Source organism: Halichoerus grypus, chromosome 12 (assembly GCF_964656455.1).
Source record: "Halichoerus grypus chromosome 12, mHalGry1.hap1.1, whole genome shotgun sequence".
Taxonomy (NCBI): Eukaryota; Metazoa; Chordata; class Mammalia; order Carnivora; family Phocidae; genus Halichoerus; species Halichoerus grypus.
The window spans coordinates 61,612,281-61,635,272 of record NC_135723.1 but is presented as its reverse complement, the minus strand read 5'-3'; the positions used below and the strand labels follow the sequence as shown (position 1 = coordinate 61,635,272).

Sequence of the window (22,992 nt, the reverse complement as noted above, 5' to 3'; positions counted from 1 at the left end):
GGGTCGGCCTGGCATGCTGGCCAGATGCCAAAATGCATTCAGCTCACTGTTGATTTGTTCCTCCTGAAAACAGCAGGTGGAGAAATCTCTCTCAGCGCCATGGCAACCAGATCTCGCTCTCCTGTAACAGGAGAATTGGCGAGTGCACCCCTGCAGGCGCTGATCCATTAGCGTGCGCTAAGCTCCGTTCGAGGCCAGGCCCTGTGCTGGCTGGTTGGAATGCAGAGATGCATAAACTGAAGCCCCCTGCTTTATGGGCGTCCACAGGCGCCAGAGGAGACAGACGTGCACAGCCAGCAGCATACTAAGTAATCCACAGAAGGGACAGACCCAGCGGTGCCGCAGCGACAGCTCCTCCGTGGGATCCAGGAACTGACCAGCGGGGCTTCTCTGAAGAGCTGAGCTTGACTCGAATTTGGCAGAGTCGGTCACAGCTGGTCAAGAGCAGGAGCTGGGGAAGCTTGAGGGTTGTGGCACCTTTGAAGAACAACAGGCACAGCCGGAGCCCAGGGCTCTCAAGGGTGCTGGAGACAGACCGGGAGAGACGCACGGGTGCTAATGCAGAGCACTCCACAGCCACTGCCCTCGCTCCCGTCAGCCACAGCCTAGTGCCCAATCCAGGCGCCAGGTTCCAGCCCCGCCTTTTTTTTAACCCCTTTCCTTCTTTTATTTTTTTTAAGATTTTATTTATTTGAGAGAGAGCACAAGTGGGAAGGAGAGGGAGAGAGAATCTGAAGCAGACTCCACGCTGAGCGCAGAGCCCAACGTGGGGCTCGATCCCACAACTGCGAGATCATGACCTGAGCCGAAACCAAGAGTCCAGCGCTTAACCTTCTGAGCCACCCAGGCGCCCCACCCCTTCCCTTCTTTTAAAAAAAATCCTCTCTTGATATCACAATGATCACGAAGCATGATACCACCTTCTCCTCCACCTTCTTCTGCAGTTCTGGCTGCCCATTCTCACTCTTCTTATTTCCTCCTTCACCTCCTTAAATTCTGACCTTCTTCTCAGGCTACACTGCCTCTGGACATATTAGAAACCTCTCCGTCCCTATTTTTCCTTGTGTATTGGTCTCAGTTTCTTCTACCACAAGATGAGCCCTCTACACATGTCTGGGAACATGACAGTAAGAACCCCGGTGTGGCAAACATTATGGAAACACATTTCCCCCATATCCATCTATTGATCCTGGAGAATGATTGTGATTGGCATTGGTTGGGCCATATGCCTGCCCTAGGACCTGTCACTGCTATCATAGTGATGGGGCAGTATGGTTCATGATGAGGGAAACCGGGCTCCATGACTGGCCCCATCAAGGTCACATGAGTGAGTGAAAGGCAGTTTCCAAAGGCAAGTGTGTCAGGGCTCTGGTCAGGAGATGGAAACTACATGGTGTTAACAGGGAGAGTTGAATATAAATGATTATTAACTGATAACAGAGGCTTCACCACCAAGGGATAAAGAGAGCTCTAAAAAATACAGGAACAGATGAAAACAAAATGTGGTATATATGTGCTGTAGAATATTATTTCACCATTGAAGGAAGGAAATTCTGACATACACCATAGCATGGATGAACCTTGAAAACAGTATGCTAAGTGAAATCAGAAAGATACAAAAGGACAAACACTGCATGATTCCACTTCCATGAGACCCTTGGAAAAGGCAAGTCATGGAGACAGAACGTAGAAGAGAGGTTACCAGGGCCTGGCGACAGGGAATGGGGATGGAGTTTCAGTTTGGCATGATGGAGAAGTTCTGGAAGTAGATAGTGGTGATGGTTCCCCAACATTGTGAGTGTACTTAATGCCACTGAATTGTATACTTAAAAGTGGTTACAATGATTAATTTTATTTATGTAGAGTTTACCACAATTTTTAAAAAGTCTTCAGGTGTGGTGGAATGAGTAGCTGACACTAATCTAGCACTGAAGCAGAAGACCCAAGGAAGAAACCGACTGGGAAGGGCCTTCCCCCCTGCCCCCACGCTGAGAGTCAGACCCCCTGGAGAGACATTCTGTGGCCCTTCTCCCTGACACACAAAGGTACAGTTTAAAGGGGCGCAGGTCACTCCAGTTGGGCTCTGTTGTTGAGTTTGATTTGGCTCACCGTTGCATCAGTTTGGTTAAGGAACATGAACAGGTCTCTGATTGCCACACATGGCCTCACCCAAGACCCCTTGAGCCTGAAGAGAAGCAGGTGAATTTGTATCCGTCAGGTAGAAACAAGGTTGTCCCAGTCAGGTGTCTGAACAGTATGAGGGGATGTTCAGAAGCATGTTCGCTGGTGCTGTCGGAGCTTCAGGCCCAGAGGAATACTTGAGAAACATCCGTGACCTTGTGAATTTTCCTATTTCCATAGTGTGCAGGCAGGGATGACCAACCCCACAGGAGGGCAGGCGGGAGCAGTAGGGGCCGCCTGGCCCAGGCAGACCGTGTGACTGCGCCCAGTGTCATGGACAAGGTGTGGGGTCATCGCACCCTGCCCTCACAACTCAGCACCTCCAGGGTCCAAGGTGTGTCCTCCCCAGGCGCTGGGGGATTGCTCTCCCTCTACCCCACAGAATCGGCACAAGCCATTCGAGCGCCTGTACCTTCATCTTTCATTCAGCTGTCCCCACCACGTGCCCAGACCTTCTGTCCAGAAGGGACAAGTGCAGGAGTGACAAGGGCATTTTTACAGAATTTACAGAAGCCGACTACAGAGCTGTATGGGTCACTGCAGGAGGATTCAGTGAGCAGGGCTCTCAACCAAGTGACCATTATCTTTGAGATCTAGGACCATCTCAGGCCAACAAGAAAATCCAGGTAGCTGAAACAGCATTAAGTTTGTGTCCTCTCGCTCCATTTCTGGGTCTCTTTCTAGCTTTTAGGGGAAAAAAAGAGCACTGTGACCAGGAATGGTCAGGGTAGAATCCCAAATTTTCAAAATAGGCTTATATTGCTCACCACCCCTTTTGTCCTGATCATTCCTCAGAAAGCACCAGGGAGAGATGATCCCATGCTAGGCATGGCACATTGAGGGACCGTTAGTCGGCTTGAGCTGCCATAACAAAATGCCACAGCCTGGGTGCCTTAGACAATAGACATTTACTTTCTCACCCTTCTGGAGGCTAGAAGCCCACCATCAAGGTGCTGGCGGATTCATGTTCTGGTAAGAGCCCTCTCCCTGGCTTGTAGGGGACCACCGTGTGCTCACATGGCCTTTGGTATTAGCCATGCCCTGGTGTCTCTTCTTCTTTTTGTAAGGACACCAGTTCTACTGGATCAGGGCCCCACACATGATCTCATTAAACCTTAATTACACCCCTAATGACCCTATCTCCTAATACAGTCACATTGGGGGTTAGGGCTTCAACCTGTGAATTTAGGGGGGAACATAGTTCAGCCTGTAACAGTAACCCAGCTGAGGAGGAGGTGACAGGGGTAAAGTTAGATGTCTGGATGTTAAGTTTGAAGGACACTGTTCCAATGCTGGATAATGCCACATGCCTGCAGATGGCAGGAGCATGACAAGACCGTGACATACCTTGACAATGGGCCATCTCTTGGGTGGCCTTTGCATTATCAACCGCAGACGGTATGGAAAGCTGAAAACAAAACACAGTTTTGTTTCAAGGGCAATAAGGGCCCGTGTTGGTTGCAGAGCTGCTGTATTCCTTAGTGCCTAGAACAGCGCCTGGTACGTCACATGTGCTTGATATATTAATAGTCACTGGGCTTCTTTGCCTATCTCGTTCTTTTAAACTCTTTTATTTCCATTTTATTTTGTTGAATTTTTGTCCTTCCTGTCTTCTGTGTCCCTAATATTTTCAGCAGTGTTTTTCCTCCCTTGGGCTATTTTGTTTTTCTTTATTTCCTTTTTTGCACTTTTTTCCTGAGCTCTCGTTTCGCCTCCTGAGGTCTTCCCATCTTTTCCCTGTACTCTTTCTTCGTAGAGGCAGTCCCTTCGTCAAGTCTTTTAAATGCCTGGCAATTGTTTGGTTACAGCTTTTGTCTGCTCTATGGCAGCATTTTCCTGGTAAGCGTTTCACATCTGCCACTTGCTTTTCCTATCCCATTCCTGTGCATGGAGAGATCCTCTGCATTTTCCTTTTGATGAATCACCTTTGAACAAGTGGAGTTTTCCCTGGACCAGCTCTTTGCGGGAGCGTCGTGTGGGATGGGTCAGAGCAATGCTCCTCGCTAGCCGGAATTTTTCCTGATGATCCAGGGTTCACACATGAGCTTGATCAACCTTCACTTCTCAGCTTAGGCACGTCTCAGCAAGTTTGGCAACCCAGAGATGCTGGCCTCTGCCAAGGAGATTTGCATGATTTGATTTTCATTTATTTATTCCATTTGTTGCCTGAATGATATGAGAGAAGAAGTTTATGTCCCAGTGCCTGGGGGCAGAGAGAGAGGGTGGAAAGACAGGGTGTCTGCAGGTGTCCTCGGGAGGCCCAGGTTTGTAGCTGTCTGGAGAGAGTTGCTGCGGGCAGCAGAAGACAGAGCTCTCCTGCTTCGGGGCCAGATGCTCGTGTGAGAGGCCACAGCATGGCAGAGAGGGCAAGCGCTTCTCCCCGCTCCTGCCAGGATCAGGGGCTCAGGAACGGGCTGAGAGGAACGCAGCCCTGCTTTGGCATCATGTGAACTGAAATCTTGGGTTACAGGGGACAGAAGCCAGCTGACCAACGTGGGCAAGCACCCAAGCTTTTCTTTCTCCTTCCACTTTCTCCACGTTTCCTGTGCCTCCATCAACAACAGGACCACCCTCCCCACATCTTGCCAGCCTGGCCTCCTCCTGGTCCTGGACCCAGGCTTGGCCTAGCACCTTTTAAGACCTAGTTAGGAGTCTAAATGTTTGAACATCTTAATCAAAGAGGAATCTATTGTAGATCACAAGATCAAAGGAGGAATTGAGTATCAGACTCTGTATAGATGGGGCCCTGCCTCAGGTGGCTCAGCTGGAATCCTCTTTGGACTTCCCTTCAGGTTCAAATTCCTAGAGAGAGAGTCTTACGTTTATCAATAATGAGAGAAAAGAACTAAAATACATCAGCCGCCAAGGGCTAATGTCATCTTTTTTGCGTTTGCTTTTATAGAAGAAACACCAGTGCAGTATCATGCTCGAGCCTGTCCTTCCTAGAGATTACCGGACCATTTCATTTATTCAGTTAAGATCAAAGGAACCAAATGATAGCAATGGCCAAACTTTTTTTTTAAGATTTTATTTGAGAGAGAGAGCACACGAGTGGGATCGGTGGAGAGAGGCAGAGGGAGAGGGAAAAGCAGACTCCTGGCTGAGCAGGGAGCCCCATGCAGGGCTCAGTCCCAGGACTCTGGGATCATGACCTGAGCCCAAGACGGACACTTAACCAATTGAGCCACCCAGGCATCCCAGCAATGGCCAAACTTAATCATCAATAACCCTATATTTTGACATGGGTAAAAGTAAACTCTTTTATTTAAACTCTTTTCACTATGGGTTTCAAGTTAAAATATGATATTTCTTTGGAAATGTCTGTTTCCTTTTATAATCTTTATATAATCCAGGTTACTGTGGCCTTGGTTCTTCATTTAGCTACTAAAAAGATTTGATCTCAACTCAGTCCCATCCATATCACTATTGGCATGAGTTGTGTGGAGCTCAGATGAAAGGCTTGCTGAAAGCCTGCCTAAACCCAACTCAGCAGTCTAAGAGAAATTCTGATGAGGAGAATTTGGAGAGGACTAAATTTGGGGAGGATTCAATTAAATCGATAAAAGGATTAGAAATTGGACCTAAGTAAGAAAAAGGAATTCATGGAGAAGAAAAAGATGTTTCGTTACACAGAGAAATTAAAACCTGAAGCAATTACCATTGAGATTTTTGTTCAGGAAATGAGTATCGACTACCTACTGGGTGCCAAATGATGTACTTCATGCTAACGGTACCAAAATAGATAAGACCTAGGCCCGGAGCTCATTGAGCAGTGGAGAAAGTATTTGCATGTTTCTGAGGAATCATCAGGAACTGGGATCAACAGTCTATTATATTTTAATTGCCATTTTTTTCCTGATTATAAAAACAATGCATGCTTATTGAAGAGAATTTGGGAAACAAAGAAGAAATTTAAAATGGTCTCTGATGCTGCCAGCAGAAATAATCACTGTTAATGTTTTTTGTAAATATATGTGGTTATAATAAACACTGGCATTGATTAAGTGAATTCCATGTGCTAGACTCTCATTTCATCATTAGCTCTATGAAGTGGGTACCATCATCATCATCCTCATTTTACTGATGAGGAAACAGGTTTTGAGGTTAATCTGCTCAAAATCCCGTGGCTAGGAATTGGCAGAGGTAGAACTAATCCAAGACTCATCTTGTCTTCTTCTCAAGCTCTCAAAGCACCCCAGGGACCAGAAGGACCCAGCAGCCAAGCCTTTGCCATCAGAGGGGCAAGGCGCTTCTGAATTTAGTCCCATGGCTACCGCTCACCTCTGACTTTCAGGGGCCTAATGCCCAATTCCTGTGGAGAGACAAGGGCTGAACTAGCTGTACTGTCTAAAAATAAGAACAAAACAAACCAGAAAAACTTGGTCTCTTTGGGAACTCTTTAGTAGTAATGCAAGGGGCAGAAAAGGACGGTTTGTCACACTCTGGGGGGAGGGCACTGTGAAGCCAAAAGGCAGTGCCTGCTGATGTCGTGCTGCCACCTGGTGGAATTAGTGGTATAGGACACTGTCCAGCAAGACCAGCCCTGAAAACACTCCCTGGGAGAAGGAGAAATATTTGGAGAGAACTTTACAAGAAGTCGGAAGTCTTGCATTCGTGGGTAGGGACAAGAGTTATAACTGCTAATTTCACCCCCTTGCTCTCCCTATATCCTGATGGGGGATGAAGAAACTCAGATGATGTATATTTTCCTATAATCATAAAAAAATGTTTTCTTCAGTACTTTATTATAATGAAATTACCTCTGATGTTCACGCACCTGAAATACTTAGTAGATCTACTAGATCATTGTCAGGAGTTGGTGGACTGGCATCTAACATCAAGAGCAGGGCACAGAGTAAGGGATCAAAAAGTGCCATCTGGAGGCGCCTGGCTGGCTCAGGAGGTAGAGCATGCGCCTCTTGATCTCAGGGTTGTGAGTTTGAGCCCCACGTTAGGTATCGAGATTACTTTAAAAATGAAACGAAACAAAACAAAGTGCCATGTGTTGGGTTCGTCCGTTTCACCCCGCCTGGGATGAGAGGCTCTCAATCGTTGCGGTACTAATGAGAGCAGAAAGCCCTCCTGCCCAGACGCTCATGTATATTGATGACCTGACTCACTTGTCCTCGTGAGTCCCTTTTTGAACATAACTTAGAGGATTGTGATCATTGTCTTACGTCTCCGTTCATTAGACAAAATAAGTTTAAAATAAAGAGATGTACGTCAAAAACGAAAAAGTGTTGGCTTTCTGGGTCTTCTGTCAAAAAGTCAGATGAAAAGTCCCATGCAGGATGTCTGTGGGATTAGATATATTGTAAAACACAGGCACGGAATCTCAGGTTCAGGGGTGGACTTCAAGGAGTCTACAGAACCCCCAAAATATTAGGCAAAATGCAATTTGTCTGAAAATGTGTTTCTACCCGCCCCCCCTCCCCGGGGAGAAGATCAAGAGCTTTCATCAGCTTCTGCAAATGACATATACCGAAAGAGAAGGTTCAAAATCATTGCTGGGAACCCCTCAGAAGGTCCCTCAAATCATGGGGTTCTCTACTGTTGATCAACATCACATGCACTACTGTTGGGAATTATCAGAATTATTAGCTTTAAATAAGTGATGATGGTGGTCAGGCAGACTTTCATCCTTTTCTCCTTTAGACCTGCAGACCCAACTAAAGATAGAGTCCATGTGAACGGGCACTGGGCAACAATAAGGGCCCCCCACCCCCAACCCCCGGTTCTGAGTTTGGCTCTGCCCTATAAAAGCTTGGTGACTTTGGGTACTTAATGCCCCTGGCTCTCATTTTCCTTATCTGAATAGTAAAAGCATGTGATGATATAATTTTTAAGTTCTTTTGCATTATTAAAATTCAATGATTTAGGAGAATGGCTTTCAAACTTTTTTAGCTTTAAACCCCATCCTAGGTTTCTGAAGATTCCCTTGGGCCACTCCAAAGATTTGATTTAAATTTGGAAGTCCTAGGGGCTCCAAGGAGCACAGTTTAAAAATTACTGTCTCTGGATAATTATGTGAGTCATCGAATTGATACGTGAAGAGGTAACTAACATTCTTAAAGAAGATTTTGCCAAAAAGTTGTGTTTAAATTGAACTTGGATGACCTAGTAAGATTTCCTATTGATTTAAATTAAATCTAGAATTAGGAGCCCCTGTGTCTTTCCTTTCCAATTGAATTTCTGATTGATAATCAATTAACAGAGTCTTCTCATTTAGCATTTTGCATTTTTTTGCTTTCCAGACTGCCACACATCTAATGAAAGAAAACCCTTAAAGATTATTGGGTTTAAATGAAGTTCTGGAAAAAGCAAATTTAATCTATGGCAGAAAATCAGAAGAATGGTGGTTGCCTCTGGGAGGAAGGGTGAGGATTTGCTGAGAAGGAATACTGGAACATTTGGGGGTGATTTGGGGTTATACATTCGTCAAAACTTAATGGATATGCACAAAGATTTTTTTCATTTCATTGAATTTAAATTTCACATTTAAAATATGTGAATACAGGGGCACCTGTGTGGCTCAGTAGGTTGAGCGTCTGCCTTCAGCTCCAGTCATGATCCTGGGGTCCTGGGATGGAGCCCCACGTCAGACTCCCTGCTCAGTGGAGGGCTTCCTTCTCCCTCTGCCCCCCCCCCCGCCCCCCGCTCATGCTCTCTCTCCCTCTCAAATAAATAAAATCTTAAAAAAAAAAGAAAAGAAAAGTAAAGAAAATTTTGTCACTTGCTATTATGAGGATGAGCCTTAAGGACATCATGCTAAGTGACATAAGCCAGTCTCAAAAAGGTCTTGTTCAGATGTAGCCTTATAGCATCTGCTCATGGCAAACTGACCATCTCTGATTTTTGCAGCCAGTACTTAACCCAGCAACCCTATCTAGATGAGGATACTATATAAGTCAGGATCTGGCAGGAAAAGGTGACTCACTCAAACAAGGCAACTGAGGAGAGTTTAATGAAAGGACCATCAATAGAGATGTGAAAGGTTCAGGGGATGGTTCCCCTCCACCTGGATTCCACCAAGGTCCCCACCCTTTATACGACCTTATGCCCTAGCCCTCTCCCTGCTCCATCCTAGTTCAGGTGGCCCATCTTTAGTCCCTCTGGGGGTGGAGCTGTGGGCTCTGCCAGTGGTTGGCAGTCCCAGTGAGCAGGAAACTTACCTGGGGAACCTTTGAAATACACCAGTGTTTGGGCCCCACCTCCAGAAGTTCTAATTTAATGGGTCTCGGGTGCAGCCTGGGCATTGGTGCTGCTTAAAAGCTCTCAGGAGATTCCAGCAGGCCCAGATCAATTACTTCAGGCTCTCAGAGGTGTAGGATTGGGTACTTCTTCGAATCTCCCCAGTACAGCCAGAACCAAGAAGCTCTGTTCTGTTTTCTATCAAAATCTGTTGCTTTGGCATAAACTTGGGGGCATAAACTCTGTTGTCCTCAGACCTTCCTTTCAAGGTGGATTTCAGAAGTAAAGTAATTCAATTTAAAAACAGCATTGATTAATTTCATCTTAATAACACTACTTGGGGTATTGTCAGTAGCTCTGGCCAGAGCAGAGTCGAGAACAAGGGAATAGAGAAAAGCAACATCCATATTTCAGAGCATCATTATGCACAGTATCCAAAAGGTAGAAGCACCCTAAGTGTCCACTGATAAGTGAATGGATAAGCAGAGTGTGATGTGTGCATAAATGGAATACTACTCAGCCTTGAAAAGGAAGGAGCTTCTGATACACGCTACAACATGGATGAACCTTGAGGACATCATGCTGAGTGACATAAGCCAGCCACAAAAGGACAGATACTATTTAAGAACATTTTTAAAGCAGGAATATTTAAATAGTTCAAAATACCTTCATACACACGTTAGATGAGAAAAACCCCTCAGTCTTCCTCCTGCCCCACCCCCTGGGCTTGCTCCGGATACTGGGAGAGCAAATTTTACCATCTTCCTTTCCTCTTAATCTGGCCTGGTGGGAAGACCCCGCTGGGCCTAAGAACATGAACTCACTGGAAAAGAAAAACAACTTCGCAGGCTCCTCCTAATTCACCATGTGGTCAGCGAGGGTGTCCAGAGTGAGGGGCTCAGCTGTCCAGAAGCAAGCCAGCAAGGACTCCATCATGGGTGGGACCACCTGGGGCAGGGCTGGATAGTGGAAGAAGAGAAAAGTGGGAGTAAAACTTCTCTGCATAGTAAGGTAGAAGGAAACAGATGTTATTTCCATGCATACTGCTGTGGGAAAGTGTTCTTTGTTGACATGGATTCCCCACTGGACTGTCTCTGAGCAGTGTTTATCCTGCAAGCTGCGTATGTGGGCTTCTGGCCAAGAGTTACCCACAGGGGGGCTGGAGGATCCCAGGGGAAAGGAGGCACCATGATGTCACCTGGCCCTGGGGAGGAGAGCTCGCAGGGTCTGAGAGACCGGGAGCAATGCCCACCCTGGGCTCCTCTATTGGAGCTCTTTGGTGACTAGATTCTAAACTCACCCCCAGGGAAAGGGATTGCTGTGGTTTACTGTGTTCCACTGTGATGTTCAGGATAAAGGTACAGATTCCAGAGCAACACCAGTCTGTGTATGCTTCCCTGGATGGCCTACAGAACTGAAGAGGAGGGTTCAATTTGAGAAACCAAAAGTGAGGCTAGAGCTCGCTATGCCCATGAGAGAGGACTCTTATACAGCATTTAACATTTTCCCCCTTTTTAAAATTTACTTATTTTTATTTTTATTTTTATTTTTATTTTTTTTTAAAGGTTTTATTTATTTGACAGAGAGAAAGACAGCCAGAGAGGGAACACAAGCAGGGGGAGTGGGAGAGGGAGAAGCAGGCTTCCTGCAGAGCAGGGAGCCTGATGTGGGGCTCGATCCCAGGACTCTGGGATCATGACCTGAGCCGAAGGCAGACGCTTAACGACTGAGCCACCCAGGCGCCCCTACTTATTTTTATTTTTAAAAAATATTTTTATTTATTTATTTGAGAGAGAGAGAGAGAGAATGAGCATGGGTGGGGGGGGTGCAAAAAGGGAGAAGCAGACACCCCACTGAACAGGGAGCCAGACGTGGCGCTCGATCTCAGGACCCTGAGATCATGACCCAAGCTAAAGGCAGATGCTTAACCGACTGAGCCACCCAGGTGCCCCTCGTTTTCCTCTTTTGATTTTAGGAACAATAGTTAGCATCTAGTTTGTAGACACTTTTTCTGCTGTGAAAATCAACAAAGACCAACCAAATGAGATCATTTATCCAGGGCTTGCTATAGCAAAGGAGTCAGCCACCATCACACGTTTTGGCAGAGACCCAGAAGCAGGCAGAGGCGTGGGAAAGCTTTATCATGGAATGAGGGGAGGGCTGTGGCCGGCCCCAGTTGGAGGCTCTTGGCCTGTGCGAGCTGTAGGCTGGCTAACTAGAAGTGGGGTATTTTATGTGACTGGTCAGGAATGTATATTTGCTTTCTCTGGAAAAATAAGGGGCAAGAATTAGGGAGGCTGTCAGTTATTAATAATGTGCTGACCCTTTGGGTCTGATTGTTCCAGGGGTTCTTGCTTGATTTCCTGGACTGGTTGGTGGAGAGAGAGGTCTGACTTTCTACAAGTCTGACATAGAGAACAGATCAGCTCCCTGGGCTGGTTGCTGCAGGGTGTAGGTTAGAGGTCTCTTGGTGTATGTGGTCTGGCCATTGTCCATTGGTATATTCAGTTTCTTGCTACCAAACCTTGAAGTGTCTCAGCCCGACAGTCTAGTGATGGTGGATTGCAGGAGTACGAAAGGATGGGCAACTGTGGGAAGTGCAGCTTTCTTTGCTTCCCCTCTGCTCAGGCCAGTGTGGCAAAGGCCATATCAGATCAAGGGGACCAGTGGTCCAGAAGTTCCAGGTGTGGCCACTACCAAGGCCAAAATCGAGGAGTGGCAGGTAACAACAGGGAAGCTCCCTCTGCATTGTGAACCGGCTCAGGAGTCACAAATCTGTAAGAGGAAGGTCACCTTGACAGCAAAAGGAAGCACTCCAGTTCTGCTTGGAAGGTAAGGGAATTCCCAGAGAGCAAAACCCTTTGATAAAATCCCTACTACCCCTGAGTTATTTCAGAGTTTACCATTGAAAGTGATGTCAATCAGTCAATCTGTCCTAGCATCGAATTGTAAACAGCTTCTTTGCTCCCGCCCCCACCATCAGCTGAGCCCACCCTCTAACTAGAAATCTTCAGAAGTGTCTCTGAGAATCATTTTCCGCCCTCTGACACCCTAAGATTTGGTTTGAGTCTCATATGGCTTCTGGATTGCTGTATGGCTTGTTTTATTCATATTTACTTCTCTTCACCTCCACCAGACTGTAAGCTGTCTTTATCACCTGCGGTGCTGGTGCAGGCGTTGCAAAAACACGGGCTGATCTGTGTCTCTGTGACAGATGACACATTCATTCTCCCAGTACATACTGAGAGGCTTTTTCCTGCCAAAGCGGAAGATAGGTGCTGGAGGACACAAAGAGAAGACAGCCACTGCCCACTGGCCTCAGGGTGTGAGAAAGCAGCCAAGTAATTAAAGACAATGTGATAAGTGCTAAGTAAAGGAATGGAAGTAAGTACAAAGTAGCTTGGGAACACAAATAAGGAAGTGACTTGCTTTGATAGGCAAATCAGGTCTCCCAGAAGAGGTAACACTTGAAGGCTTGAGTGGAGGTTTTCCTTGGCAGAAAAGGAGTAAGACATCCAGGTGGAGGGAGAGGTTTGGGAATGTGGAGTAGCTCAGGTGATGGAGTACCTCAGGTGATGGCATCCAGGGGCCGGCAGATGGGTGGATGAGGGCTGGTGGAGATGGAGCTGCCCATGTCCACAGGAACCAGACTACAAAGGGCCTTGTTTGCCTTTTTTTTTTTTTTTTTTTTTTGAGATTTTTATTTATTTATTTGTCAGAGAGAGAGCACAAGCAAGGGAAGTGGCAGGTAGAGGGAGAAGCAGACTCCCCCCTGAGCAAGGAGCCCAACTAAGCGGGATTCAATCCCAGGACCCTGGGATTGGGACCTGAGTCGAAGGCAGACACTTAACCGGCTGAGCCACCCAGGCGTCCCTTGTTTGCCATTTTTATAAGGCATTTGAATTTTATTCTAGTGGCAACATGGGGTCTAGGCAGGCTGCTAAGCAGAGGAATGTCAAACATCTCTGTTTTATTATAATTTTGGTATCTGTGTGGCAGATGGATGGGGATGCCCAGTTAAGAGACTGCAGATTATAAGGACCTGAACTAGGACAGATGATGAGGGTGGAAAGGGAAAATGGGTTTAAGAGGTATTAAGGAAGCAGAATTGGTGGGACTTGGGAAGATGATATAGTTTTGGAATGTTGGTGAGGTCCAGAGCCCACGGCCAAGAAAGAATTCTTGAGACATCTTTGGTGCAAAGAGATGATTTTATTAAAGCACGGGGACAGGACGTGGGCAGAAAGAAATGCACTGGGGTTGTGAGGAATGGCTGATTATGATTATATACTTGGGAGTTGGGGGAGGTAAGGAAAAAGGGAGGTTTTCAAAAGGACTTTGATATGCTAAAGAGGACTTGGGGTACTGCCTGCCTTGCTATTGTCAAGCTAAGGTTGTTTTCCCCTGTAGTAAGGATTTAACATTAAGACAGTCAGGAGCTTCCTGGAGGAACGTTATACTCTGCCTGCCTCAAGTATTTGTCAATGGGCTGCAGGTTATAAGGGCATTTCCTATGTTTCCTTCTGCCGTTGTTTCCCACATTAGAGGGAGTGAAACAGAAAATTGGGGGTGCTAGGTTTTTAGCTTAGACAACTGGATTCGTGGTAAGGAATTGAGAGGTCCAGTCCTGGGGCGCCTGGGTGGCTCAGTCGGTTAACAAGGTCTGCCTTCAACTCAGGTCATGATCTCGGGGTCCTGGGATCAAGCCCACGTAGGGCTCCCAGCTCAGCAGGAAGCCTGCTTCTCCCTCTCCTCCTGCTGCTCCCCCTGTTTGTGCTCTCTCACTCTATCAAATAAATAAATAAAATCTTTTAAAAAAATAATAATTGAGAGATTCAGTCCTGGCTCACGATGGACATGCCCAGGGAAGGGTACCAGTGGCCATTACAGAGAAGGAGAGCACACCATATGCATTCCATAGCCGAAATCACAAGGTGTCTCTGAAAATCTGTAAATCACTGCAGTTCCCTTCTGCTCCTGTGGTGCAAACTAGATCTTCCTTGGTAGTTTTCAGGCAGTCAGCTTGCCAAAAGGCAAAAGGGAAGTCCCACGGTATCACCTCCTGTGTGGTGTTTACCTTGATACACCCTACCCTACCTTTGTTCTATGATGGTCTGTGCTTGATTTGGTCTCCTGCATATATGAGTAAATATCTGCTGTGAGAAATGTCTCTGAATTATGCCTTGAGAGTTACTTGTGGAATCTCCATCGAGATCGGCCCACTTTGTTCCCCTGTTGGAGCCTATATGTGGCATCTCTTCTGGACACCTTGAATTCTGAATTGTCTTCCCTCAGCCCCTCTGGGGCGCCTCTTTGGGCGGCCATTAAGATTTGTGACTCTTGCATGCTAAACCTGGTTTCTGAACAGTTCTGGCTCTACAGCAGCTGGTTTTTTGTTGTTCTTGTTGTTTCCATTGGTGGAAGAAAAGCTGGTGGTTAAGCCTTGATTATCTGATCTCTGTCAAGTGGCAAATGGCTGGGAGCCTGGTGTCTCTTTGTCTTTTTTTGTTCCTGTTTTTCTTGAAGATTCTAATACTTGGGAAACCGGTATGTATACCTTAACATCACAAGACAATAGTTTAATCAAGCACTTGCCACCCTCAACTACAAAGTTGAAAATTCAGTTATGTCATATCCAACACTGTTGATTTATTATATTTTTTGACTATTAACACAATCCTTTGTGTTCTTTGTCTTATGCTCTGTATTTAGTTTTGCCAGTTCTCTGAGTATCTATAAATGAAAAAAGCCTTGCCCCCCTTGCAAAGGAAGGAAATATTTTCTTTTTTAGACAGTCTGTTAATAAGTATATTTCTCTCGTATTTGTGGAAATTTAAAAAAAAAATTTTTTTTCAAGTAGGCTCCACGCCCAGAGTGGAGCCCAACATGGGGCTTGAACTCCCAACCCTGAGATCAAGACCTGAGCTGGGCTCAAAAGTTGGACACTTAACTGACTGAGCCACCCAGGCACCCCATGTATTTGTGGAAATCTTTTTAAGCAGCTTTATTGAGAGGTAATTCACATACCATTAACTTCATTTAAAGCATAAAATAGAGTAAGTTTTAGTATAGCCAGAGTTGTGCAGCCATCACCACACTTTTAGAACATGTTTATCACCCCAAAAAGAAACCCCGTACTCATTAGCAGTCATTCCCTTTTTTTCCCCAACAGCTGAACCCCCACCCCTAATCCCAAATCCTAGGCAACCGCTAATCTACTTTATATATAGATTTCCCTAATCTGAACGTTTCATATAAATGGAATCATACAATATGTGGTATATGACTGGTTTCTTTCACTTAACATAATGTTTTCAGGGTTCATCCATATTGTAACACATATCAGTACTTTATTTCTTTTTATAACCAAATGGTATTCCATTGTGTGGATATACCACATTTTGTTTATTCATTCATCAGTCGATGAGCATTTGGGTTGTTCCCACTTTTGGGCTATTATGAATAATGATGCTATGAACATTTATATACAAATTTTTGTGTAGACATGTGTTTTCATTTCTCTTGGGAATATGCCAAGGAGTGGAATTGCTGGGTCATATGGTAACTCTATGTTTAACTTTTTTGAGGAACTGCCAAACTGTTTTCTAAAGTGGGTGCACCATTTACATTTCCATCTGCAGTGTATGAGGGTTCCAATTTCTGCATATCCTCCCCAACCCTTATTACTGTCTTTTTGGCAATCCTAGTGGTATAAAGTGGTATCTCCTTGTATTTGGCGTTTCTCTGATGGCTACCTATGTTGATCAGATATATGATTAGCAAGTAGTTTCTCCCATTCTTTGGATTTTCTTTTCACTTTCCTGATGGTGTCCTTTGAAAAGCAAAAGGTTTTAATTTTGATGAAGTCTAATTTATTTTTTTTTCTTTTCACTTGTGCTTTTGATGTCACATTTAAGAAGCCTTTGCCTAGCTGGTGCAGCCACTCTGGAAAACAGTATGGAAGTTCTCAGAAAGTTGAAAATAGAGCTACCATACGATCCAGCAATTACACTACTGGGTATTTACCCCAAAGATACAAATGTAGTGATCCAAAGGGGCACCTGCACCCCAATGTTTATAGCAGCAATGTCCACAATAGCCAGACTATGGAAAGAGCCTAGATGTCCATCAACAGATGAATGGATAAAGAAGATGTGGCATATATACACAATGGAATATTATGCAGCCATCAAAAAAAATGAAATCTTGCCATTTGCAATGATGTGGATGGAACTAGAGGGTATTATGCTAAGCAAAATAAGTCAATCAGAGAAAGACAAGTATCTTATGATCTCACTGATAAGAGGAATTTGAGAAACAAGACAGAGGATCATAGGGGAAGGGAGGGAAAAATGAAACAAGACAAAACCAGAGAGGGAGACAAACAGTAAGAGACTCTTAATCTCAGGAAACAAACTGAGGGTTGCTGGAGTGGTGGGGGGTGGGAGGGATGGGGTGGCTGGGTGATAGACAGTGGGGAGGGTATGTGCTATGGTGAGCACCATGAATTGTGTAAGACTGATGAATCACAGACCTGTACCCCTGAAACAAATAATACATTATATGTTAATAAAAAAAATTAAAAAAAATAAATGTATATCTCATCCAAAAAAAAAAAAAAGGCTTTGCCTAACCTAAAGTAATAAAGACTTATTATGTTTCTATCTAAGAATTTCATAGTTGTAGCCCTTACATTTAAGTCTATGACCATTTTGAGGGGATTTTTGTATACGATAAGAGTCCAACTTCATTCTTTTTTTTTTTTTTTAAGATTTTATTTATTCATTTATTTGAGAGAGAGAGAGAGAGCACATGAGAGGGGGGAAGGTCAGAGGGAGAAGCAGACTCCCTGCCGAGCAGGGAGCCCAATGCGGGACTCGATCCCGGGACTCCAGGATCATGACCTGAGCTGAAGGCAGTCGCTTAACCAACTGAGCCACCCAGGCGCCCCCAACTTCATTCTTTTGCATGTGGATATCTAGTTGTTCCAGCACCATTTTACTGAAAAGCCTGTTCTCTCCCCCCATTGAATTATCTTGGTACCCTTGTCGAAAATCAGATAACTATAAATACAAGCGTTTGTTCTGGACTCTCACTTTATTGATCTGTATGTTTTTCTTTATGCCACAACCACACTGTCATTGCTTTGTAGTAAGTTCTGAAATTGGGATGTGTGAATCCTCTGATTTTATTCTTTTTTTTTTTTCCAAATTGTTTTCACTCACACCAGCATCCCAGAAGTCCCATCAGATAGTTTTTGTTTTTGGTTAATTATTGGAGATTAATTAGCCACAAGATTTTTTTTGTCATTTGTGAACACCATAGTTTATATCTAATTCAAACAGGCATATTTTCTATCAAAGGGGAGGGAAATGTATACAAAGAAAAAAGAAACAATTGAAACTGTTTTTTCATGACTTGGAAAATAAAGAACTCTAATTGAGGGGCGCCTGGGTGGCTCAGCTGGTTAAGCGTCTGCCTTCGGCTCAGGTCATAATCTCAAGGTCCTGGGATGGAGCCTGCTCCCTGCTAAGCAGGGAGCCTGCTTCTCCCTCTTGCTCTGCCTGCTTGTGCTCTCTCGCTCTCTCTCTCTGTCAAATAAATAAATAAAATCTTAAAAAAAAAAAGAACTCTAATTGATAGCAACTGTATAAATATACTGAACGTGTGTTTTTGGAATGCAGATGGAAGTAGGAATGATTGCTTCTGGCTTTTCAGAGCTTCATGACATCCCAAGAAATTGTAGAGGTTCTGAGTACAAGGCTCTTTCTTCTTCCATTCTCCACTAAAAGGAATAGGGAAGTTCAATAGAAATAAATGCAAATGAGCAATGTCAAGGTATGAGGGAACTCATATCTCAAAAATTCTTCTAACAGTTATCTAGCTTTCCTGACAGTTTGATAAGATATTTTCAATGTATGGGTATGTGATGGTTAATTTTGTGTCAATTTACAGGGTGTTTGGGGATGAAATTAACATTTTAATCTGGATTACCCTCCAAAATGTGGGTAGGCCTCACCCACTCAGTTGAAGAACTGAACAGAACAAAAAGACCAGCCTCCCTGAGCAAGAAGGAATTCACCAGCAGACTTTCTTTGGACTTCATCTGCATCATCCACTCTCCTGGGTCTCAAGCCTTCTGGCCCACACCGAAGATTTGGACTTGACAGCCTCCCTAACAGTGTAAGCCAATTCCTATAATAAGTCTCTCTATATATGTGTACCTCCCAATGGTTTGTTTCTCTGAAGAACCCTAATGAATACAGGGTATAAATAATTTCTAAACAAATGGATTGGTATATCTTTGCCTACCTCCAGAGAGAATTTATAGATTGCATTATAAAACACCTTAAAATTAAAGGTGCCTCTATTTTGATTGACTTATAGGAACTAATTATCTTTTTTTTTTTTTAAAGATTTTATTTATTTATTTATTTGACAGAGAGAGACACAACGAGAGAGGGAACACAAACAGGGGGAGTGGGAGAGGGAGAAGCAGGCTTCCTGCTGAGCAGGGAGCCCAATGCGGGGGTCAATTCCAGGACCCTGGGATCACGACCTGAGCCGAAGGCAGACACTTAACAGCTGAGCCACCCAGGCGCCCCCTAATTATATTTTTTTATTGAAGTGTAATTGACATACCATGTTATATTAGCTTCAGGTGTACAATACAATGATTCAGCAATTCTATACATTATGCATTATTCATTATGATAAGTGTCCTCTTAATCCCCATCACCTATTTCAGCCATCCCCCCCATCCACTTCCCCTCTGGCAACCATTAGTTTGTTCTCTGTATTTAAATGTCTGGTTTTTTGTTTGTCTCTTTTTTGTTTGTTTGTTTTGTTTCATAAATTCCACATGTGAGTGAAATAGTATGGTATTTGTCTTTCTCTGTCTGACCTATTTCACTTAGCATAATACCCTTTAGGTCCATCCGTATTGTTGCAAATGGCAAAATTTCATGCTTTTTTATGGCTGAGTAATATTCCATGGTGTATATACACCACATCTTTATCTATTCATCTATTGATGGACACTTGGATTGCTTCCATATCTTGGCTGTTGTAAATGCTGCAGTAAACATAGCAGTGCATATATCTTTTTGAATAAGTATTTTCATTTTCTCTGGGTAAATACCCAGTAGTGTAATTACTGGATCATATGGTAATTCTATTTCTTATTTTTTAAGGAAACTCCATACTGTTTTTCTTTTTTTTTTAAGATTTTATTTCTTCATTTGAGAGAGAGAGCGAGAGAGAGCACAGAGGGAGAGTGAGAGGGAGAAGCAGAAACCCTCCACCCAGCAGGGAGCCCAATGTGGGACTCTATCCCAGGACTCCGGGATCATGACCCAAGCTGAAGGCAGACACTCAACCGACTGAGCCACCATACTGTTTTCCACAGTGGCTACACCAATTTGCCTTCCTACCAATCGTGCAGTAGGGTTCCTTTTTCTCCACATCCTCACCAATGCTTGTTTTCTCCTGTCTTTTTGATTCTAGCCATTTTGACAGGTGGGAAGTGATATCTCATTATAGTTTTTTTTTTTTTTTAAGATTGATTTATTTATTTTACTTTGAGAGAGAGAGAGAGAGCACAAACAGGAGGAGGGCAGAGAGAGGGAGAGAGAATCTAAAGCAGACTCCATGCTCAGTGCAGAGCCCGACACAGGGCTGGATCCCACAACCTCAAGATCATGACCTAAGCTGAAACCAAGGGTCGGTCACTTAACCTACTGAGCCACCCAGGCGCCCCTCTCATTGTGGTTTTGATTTGTATGTACTTGAGGATAAGTGATGATGATCATCTTTTTATGTGTCTGTTGCCCATTTGTATGTCTTCTTTGTATGTCTATATAGAACCTCTCCCCATTTTTTAATCAGATTATTTATTTTTTTGGTGTTGAGTTTATAAGTTCTTTATATATTTTGGATATTAACCCCTTATTGGATAGATACATCGTTTGCAAATATCTTTTCCCATTCGGTAGGTTGTCTTTTCATTTTGATGATGGTTTCCTTCACTGTGCAAAAGCTTGTTATTGTGGTGTAGTCCTAATAGTTTAATTTTGCTTTTGTTTCCCTTGCCTGAGGAGACATATCTAAAAGAATGTTTCGGGCGCCTGGGTGGCTCAGTCATTGAGCATCAGCCTTCGTCTCCGGTTGTGATCCCAGGGTCCTGGGATCGAGCCCCACATCAGGCTCCCTGCTCGGTGGGAAGCCTTTTTGCTTCTCCCTCTCCCACTCCCCCTGCTTGTGTTCCTTCTCTCGCTGTCTCTCTCTCTTTCAAATAAATAAATAAAATCTTTAAAAAAAAAAAAAAAGGGCGCCTGGGTGGCTCTGTTGGTTAAGCGACTGCCTTCGGCTCAGGTCATGATCCTGGAGTCCTGGGATCGAGTCCCGCATCGGGCTCCCTGCTCAGCAGGGAGTCTGCTTCTCCCTCTGACCCTCCCCCCTCTCATGCTCTCTCTCTCTCATTCTCTCTCTCAAATAAATAAATAAAATCTTTAAAAAATAAAATAAAATAAAAAATAAAAAAAAAAGAAAAATGTTTCTACAGCCAATGTCAGAGAAATTACTGCCTATATTTTCTTGTAGGAGTTTTATGGTTTAGGTCTGAGATTTAGGTCTTTCATCCATTTTGAGTTTATTTTTGAGTATGGTGTAAGAAAGTGGTCCAGTTTCATTTTTTTGCATGTAGCTGTTCAGTTTTCCCACCATCATTTGTTCAAGAGACTGCCTTTTCCCCCATTGTATATTCTTGCCTCCTGTGTCGTAAATTAATCAACCATATAAACATGGGTTTATGTCTGGACTCTATCCTGTTCCATTGATCTGTGTGTCTATTCTTTTGACAGTACCATACTGTTTTGATTACTACAGCTATGTGGTATAACTTGAAATCTGGGATCTTTTGTGGTTCCATACAAATTTTAGAATTATTTGTTCTAGTTCTCTGAAAAATGCTGTTGGTATTTTAATGGGGATTACATTAAGTCTGTAGATTGCTTTGGGTAGTATGGACATTTTAACAAGATTGGTTCTTCCAATCCATGAGCACAGACCCAGAAACTAATAATCTTTCATATAAATATAGGAGAATTCAAGAAAAGAAAAATATTTAATTCCATATGCCATAGGTCTACTGACTTGACTATTTTGATTTAAAAACAGTAATATGTTTTCTCTGTTTTTAACAAGGAAAAAAAAATAATGGTAGCTAATATTCTAGCTTTGCAAGACCTGGATTTATTTATTTGTGGAAAGTCTTACTAATCTGAACTTCCTAAATCATGTACTAGTCTTGCTCTTCCGATAAGCTTACATTACTAATTATTTGACAATATAAAAACGTTAAGAAATGCATATGCCCAACTACACTGAGTTATAATTAGATCTTTTTTAAAGATTTGTTTTTAAGAATTTTAAACAATGTTAAAACCTACTTAGAATGAATTACTCCACTTCCACATAAAATTCATAATATCACCTCTCTGACAATATTTGATAGCAACGGTGATTGTATTATTCTATAGCCTCAACTTAAATCATAATACCAAGATCCTAAATTGACTTTGAGACCCCGGGCTAATTGAATCAATTAATAACTAACCATCTTTGGATGCCCAATTTCTTAGCAGATCAAAATTTCAAAAAGTAAGGAATATAAAAACAAGCAAGCATAGTTTTAATATATCTGCTGGTGCTTCCTACTTTTATTCTTTAGAGAGTGACCATGAGTTAGTAGATTAATAAGTGATATACCTATGCCTTCAGGTCATATTAGCATGCATGATACCATTTGCCACACTAAGGACTTGCAGAATGAATGAATGAGGAACGTGTGTTTACAGTACACAACCAGGTGTCCTCGTAGAGCACTGGTCTGCTAAGGTACTTGAGTATGGTAGAGTGTGCCCAGTTATTTCCCTCCCAGTTTTCTCTGCACCTGAGAGGGAACAGAAGTTAGTTTCTTTGGTTAAAAGCTGTCATAAAATGAGTACCTAAATATTATTTGCAAAGAGATATAAATATGTAAGGTGATGGGTATGTTTCATTGGGTTTTCAAGGAAATTGCTGTAGTTTTATTATGATGGTAAATTCAATGTGGTGTATGTTTTATCTTCTAAAGCTATAAATTTATCACTTAACTATATGTGTATGTCTAAACACATATATTTAAAGTCATATGAATTAATAAACAAAGTTTGTGAATGATAAAAAATAGTTCAGAAAAAGATGATCTTTGAATATCCTTTATTTTGCTTTTGCCATGCTTCAGGATCATTTTTAAATAAAAATTCTTTACTTCTGAGAAAGTTAGGATTCTTAGGCATTATCGTTGCTTTTTCCTGTTTTTAATATAAATTGTCCATCTGACAGAGATTGTTATAACTTTCCTATTTTTAGATACCTATTATTTGTGCTCTTATCTTTAAGTATGTTCATATCTCATCTAATAACTCTTTTATTTCCCATATTCGAGCTCTAATTCAAGATGGTAAAGCTGTTAAGATACCCTCTGCAATCTTGACACTCTTCAGGTGACTACTGAGCAGCACCATTTTTTGTTTCTTTACCTTTTCAAGGAGAGATACTAAAGATAATTAGACATGT

At 43.2% G+C, this 22,992-nt stretch overlaps 1 long non-coding RNA gene across 1 annotated transcript in view; it reads left to right on the top strand.

Annotated features, from left to right (window-relative positions):
• Positions 1-22,613, top strand: part of LOC144379580 (uncharacterized) — a 38,764-nt gene extending 16,151 nt beyond the window's left edge. The window contains exons 3-4 of the long non-coding RNA XR_013442809.1: positions 18,328-18,555; positions 19,599-22,613. This is a non-coding gene — a long non-coding RNA (uncharacterized LOC144379580). The remainder of the gene's footprint in view (positions 1-18,327; positions 18,556-19,598) is intronic.
• Positions 22,614-22,992: the final 379 nt, after the last annotated feature.